This window comes from Vombatus ursinus, unplaced genomic scaffold (assembly GCF_900497805.2).
Source record: "Vombatus ursinus unplaced genomic scaffold, bare-nosed wombat genome assembly UNPS02014774.1, whole genome shotgun sequence".
NCBI classification, from domain to species: domain Eukaryota; kingdom Metazoa; phylum Chordata; class Mammalia; order Diprotodontia; family Vombatidae; genus Vombatus; species Vombatus ursinus.
Window position 1 is genome coordinate 20,660,558 of NW_020954552.1, and position 6,139 is coordinate 20,666,696.

The following is a 6,139-nucleotide window of genomic DNA, read 5'->3' on the forward strand; positions in this document are numbered from 1 at the left end:
AGCAGAAAACCTTTAGTTTAGTATGAGATTGGAAATCCAATTCAATATGTGGGTTTTCATGTAAGAACAAAAAAAAATTATTGTAACTCTTGCATTACCCACATAGGCTCTTTGACCTTTTAAAATTTTTGGCCAATCTCTTTGATAATGTTCCAAGCTCTTAAAATAATTTATCCGAAAGGGGAGCTCAATCAACAGCATTTATTAAATGCTTACTATGTGCCGGGCACTGTGCTAAGATCTGGGAGTATAAAGGCAAAAAAATGGTCCCTGTTCTTAAAAAGCTCACATCTAATGAAGACCAATTTTCAATGTTAAAGTGTGCTTTGTACTTGACCCTAGAAGCAGGCCGTGTGTGTGTGTGTGTGTGTGTGTGTGTGTGTGTGTGTGTGTGTGTGAAGTTCCATGCCCATGCCTTTTTCAATATTCTCTCCAACCTCTCCTAATTTGTCTCTGATTTACACTTTGGGTAGGTTATAATTAAGGACCATATCCATCAGCTAAATCAGCATCTGCCACCCTAAATCTCTCACCTGCCACCCAACTCCCCTGTTACCTGAGACTTTGTGCCGCAGTATCCACAACATCTCTCCCCTCTGCTCCTTCCTCTCCACTCGTATCAACTCCACTACTTCAAGCCCCCATCACTTCTCAATTGGACTTTTGCAATAGGCACCTAACTGGTCTCTCTGCCTCCTGTCCTTCTTCAGGCTACCTTCTATCTGGCTGTCTTGATTTTCCGTTAAGTTCAGGTCTAAATGTTGCTCCTTATTCAAACTCTTATTGTTGTTCAATTGTTCTAATTGTGTCTGACTCTCCATGACCCCATTTGGGATTTTCTTGGCAAAGATACTGGAGTGGTTTGCCATTTCCTTTTCCAGTTTATTTAGAGAGGAGGAAACTGAAGCAAACAGGGTGAAGTGACTTGCCCAGGGTCACACAACTAGGAAGTGTCTGAGGCCAGATTTGAACTCAGGGAAACAAGTCTTCCTGACTCCAGGCCCAGCACTCTATCTACTGTGCCACCTAGCTGCCCTGTTCAAATTCCAATAGCTTTCTATTACCTCTAGGATCTAACATAAATTCCTCAGGTTGGAACTTAAAGCCCTTCATAAAGCCCTTCATTTAACCTTTCTGGCCCTATGATACATTTCTTCTCCTTAATGCTCACCATGGCTTTCTTGCCGTTCCTCACACATGGCCCCCCCCATTCACAGCTCAGTGTCTTTACACCGGCTGTTCCCCTAAGCCGAAAATGCCCTCCTTCCTCTCTTCTGCATCTTAGAATCCCTGGTTTCTTTCGAGTCTCAGCTCGTGCCACTTTTGGGTATACATAAAGCCTTACTGATTCCCCTGTGTGCCCGCAGCCTCCACTCAAGACACCCTGTATCTATTTTGTATGTAAATACATAGGTTGTCTTCCCTGGTAAGACTTAAGCCTCTTGAAGGCAGGCTATAGTTCACTTTTATCTTTGTATCTCTAGTGCCTAGCATATAAGAGGTGCCTAATAAATGCTTGCCAGCTAGGTGGCGAAGTGCATAGGGTGCTGGACCTGGAGTCAGGAAGACTCATCTCCCTGAGTTCAAATCTGGCCTTAGACACTTACTAGCTGTGTGACCCTGGGCAAGTCACTTCACCCTGTTTTCCTCAGTTTCCTCATCTCTAAAATGAACTAGAGAAGAAAATGGCAAACCACTCCAGTATCTCTGTCCAGCAAACCCCAAATGGGTTCATGAAAAGTCGCACACAACTAAACAACAATAACAGTAATAAATGCTAGTTGGTTGAAGACAAAAGTATGCCTAAAAAGTACATTATAAACCATTTGTTAGAACAGATGATCCTGCCCCCCAGTATGACAATATCAAATCTCATGTATTATGTTCTCAGGATATAGTACTATACTTTTTTGTTTTCAAAAAACAGAGATTCTCCATATACAATCTTTGTTTCATACCAAAGACCATAATGAAAAAATTGTTTGCATCCTTTGAACTCTACTTGTTATGAGGTGCCAGGCTTGTTTGCCATATTCCTGTGAATGTTTCATGTTCTACTGATTTTTTAGGTTAGCTAAACATAGCTTGTGGCATGGGAGTGACCTGCACCTGTAAAGGAAGCTTTGGGATGGATTTGCAAACAAGCCTCATGGCTTTTCTTAAAGAATTAGATTTCAAATTTGTTAATTATATTTGACAGCAAGAGAGAACATGTCATTAGATGCTAGATGTATAGGAAAAGTGTTTCTCTGAAATGAGAATATTTCTGTCTTCTCACTTGCCTTTCTTTTTATTCCCAGTGCTTAATGCAGTACCTGGCACATAGTAGGTACTTAACAAATGCCTGCTGAGTGATTAATGAGTTCTTCTGTATACTAACTAACCAACCATTTCTGGTCTTTTCTTTGCTGAGCACAGCGTCTGGCACTCAAATGATAGATGCTTAATGAGTACTTGTTGGTTCATTGAGTCTTTCTTCTCCATGTTGGCATGGTGCCAGCAGCCCTAAATTTGGGGACAAAATCTCAGTTTGAATTCTGTTGTCACTTTCTACTTCTGTGACTTTGTTGTGGTCCAGAAAAACATCTAGTCTTTTTAGGTCTGATCTTTCTCTATTCAACACTTTGTTTAAGCCTGATCTCTGTTGCCTTCTCCTACCTAGTGGTAACCTTTCCCTCCTGTCTGGTCCCTTCTTTGGTTCCTACCTTCTCTTGACCATCCACCTCCCATCTCTGGATATTACAGGCAAAAAACTTCTGGTTTCTAAGCTGATTGAGACTTTGTTATCAGTGACCCAGAATAATAATAATAATAATAATAATAATAAAATAGGTAGGATTTATATAGTGCTGTAAGCACTTTACAAACATTATTTCACTTTACCCTCACAACAATCCTGGGAAGTAGATTCTATAATTATTCCCATTTTACAGATGAAGAAACTGAGGCTGGGAGAGGTTAAATGATTTGCCTACCAGGACATACAGTTAGTACCAGTCTCAGGCTGGATTTGAATTAAAGTTTTTCTGACTCCAGGTCCAAGATACTACATAACTGGCTAAAAGGGTTGAAACCAATGAGACCTGTTAGCTCAGAGGTCCAATTTATCTCTCTAAAACATCTAAGCTTCTTGGTTCCCTAAGCTGCCTTAACCTGGGAGTTGCATGAGCTATACAGGAAGCACCCCCAGGACCCTGTGTAACAATGGGTTCTTAGGGGAGGCCTCTAGCAAGACCCTTTGGGGGAGCCTCCTCCTTCCCATGCCCTACCTTTCTGGTGCTGCTTTGGGGATTTCAGTTCTAGCCTCAGTGTGTATATGTGTAGGGTGGGGGCAGTTGGTAGATTGTTCTAAGCCCCAAACCCATTGTGGCAGATGGCACACTGTCCTGGGCTGGAAACATCAGCTGTTATCTCAGTCTGGGGGTGGATACTGTCTTAGGACCTTTCTTTTGCTGTCCTTGATTTGGGTCTAAGGTGTGGTCCTTAAGAAAAAAAAGTTTGAGAGGGCAGAGTCAAGATGGTGGAGTAAAAGCAGTGACTTGCTTGAGCTCTCCCCTAAACCCCTCCAAATATCTATAAAAATGGCTCTAAACAAATTCTAAAGCAGCAGAACCTACAAAAAGACAGAGTGAAACAAATTTCCAGCCAAAGACAGCCTGGATGGTTAATCAGAAAGGTATATTGAGCCGGGCTGGGAGAGGAGCACAGTTCGGCATGGGCACACAGTGAACCTGGAGCAGGCCTCAGAGGACTGAATCAAGGGCAGCTGTGGCGGTTTCCAGACTTCTCAACCCACAAATGCCAAAGACAACTTAGAAGGTCAGTGGGAAAAGTCTGTAACTGTGGTGGTGAGAGAGGAGCGCAGGATCCCAGCCCCATTCCTTGGGGCAGCAGCTGCTTCCTGAGCTTCCAGTCCACAGACTGAGGGGGAATCAAGTGGCCAATCAGAGGGGGATTATAGGGATCTCTCTGCTGGTGCAGTATTCTCTTGCTTTGCTCATGCTTGGATCTGGGTCACAATTCTGGGTGGCGGTCCTGGGGCGAGCAGAAGAGCTGGCGTGGTGGAGCTTGTAGTGGCTGTGGAGAGGAAACCCTCCTCACAATTCCAAGACAGAAAAGAGTGCTCATAGACCAGAGCACAGGCCAGGAAAGGAGTACCTCACCCTTGATCATAGCACCTTGGAAGAACTGAAAATTTACAGGTCCCTAGAAGTATCTCTGAAAACAGCTGCACAAAACCCCTGAAACTTGGGACAGTACATTCTCCACACTGGAAACAGACTCCTACCTTACCAAAGAGTCTATAACTCAAGTAATTGGCTGAGATCATGAGCAAGCAGCATAAAAAGAGTCAGACTATATTATCTTACTTTGATGACAAAGATCAAAACATACAACCACAAGACAATGAAGCCAAACCTCCTACATCCAAAGCCTCCAAGAAAAATATGAATTGGTCCCAGGCAATGGAAGAGTTCAAAAATTTTGAGAAGCAAGTAAGAGAAGTAGAGGAAAAACTGAGAGTGATGCTAAAGGAGACCCAAAAAAATACTGAAGAAAATAACACCTTAAAAAATAGCCTATCCCAAATGGCAAAAGAGGTTCAAAAAGCCAATGAGGAGAATAATACCCTAAAAAGCAAAATCGGCCAAATGGAAAAGGAAGTCTAAAAGCTTATTGAAGGAAATACTTCCTTAAAAATTAGAATGGAGAAATTGGAAACTAGGGACAATTTGAGAAATCAAAGCACTGTAACTAACCCTAATCCAAAGGAATGAAAAAAATAGAGGAGAATGTGAAATATCTCATTGGAAAAACAACTGACCTGGAAAATAGATCCAGGAGAGAGAACTTAAAAATTATTGGACTGTCTGAAAGCCATGATCAAAAAAAAGAGCCTAGACATCATCTTTCAAGAAATTATCAAGAAAAACTGCCCTGATATTTTAAAACCAGAGGGCAAAATAGAAATTGAAAGAATCCACTCATCACCTCCTGAAAGAGATACCCAAAGGAAAACTCCTAGGAATGTTGTAGCTGAATTCCAGAATTCCCAGGTCAAGGAAAGATATTACAAGCAGTCAGAAGGAAACAATTCAAGTACTGTGTAAACACAATCAGGATAACACAAGATTTAGCAGCTTCTACATTAAGGGTTCAGAGGGCATGGAGTATGATATTCCGGAGGGCAAAGGAGTTAGGACTACAATCTAGAATCACCTACCCAGCAAAACTGAGTATAATCCTTCAGGGCAAAAAATGGTCATTCAATGAAATAGGGGACTTTCAAGCATTCCTGTGGAAAAGACCAGAGTTGAATATAAAATTTGACCTTCAAATTTTCAAGACTCAGGTGAAACATGGAAGAGGTAAACAGGTAAGAGAAATCATAAGAGACTTATTAAGGTTGAACTGTTTACATTCCTGCAGGGAAAGATGATATTTGTAACTCATGAGTCCTTTGTCAGTACTAGGGTAGTGGGAGGGAAAAAAATTATATGTATGTATAGATAGATAGATAGAGGATACAGGGTGAGTTGAAGATGAAGGAGTGATATCTGGAAAATAAAATTAAGGGGTGAGAGAGGATTATACTGGGAGAAGGAGAAAGGGATAAGTAGAATGAGGTAAAATATCTCACATGAAACAGACAAGAACAGTGGAGGGGAAATGGGGGAAGGTGAGAGGGAATGAGTGAATCTCATTCTCATAGGATTTGGCTTAAGGAGGGAATAACATACACAACGGGGTATGGGAATCTATCTTACTCTACAGGAAAATAAGGAGGAAAGGGGACAAGAGAGCAGGGGGTTGATAGAGGGGAGGGCAGATTGGGGGAAGGGATAATTTGAAGCAAACACTTCTAAGGAGGGACAGGGTCAAAAGAGAGTAGAATAAATGGGGGGTAGGATAGGATGAAGGGAAATATACTTAGTTTTTCACAACAGGACTACTATGGAAGTGTTTTGCACAACTACACATCTATAACCTGTACCAAGATGCTTGCTTTTTCAAAGAGGGTGGATGGGGAGGGAGGAAGGGAGAAAATTTGTAACCCAAAGCTTTAAAAACACATGTTAAAATAAAGAAAGAGAAAGAAAGAAAGAAAGAAAGAAAGAAAGAAAGAAAGAAAGAAAGA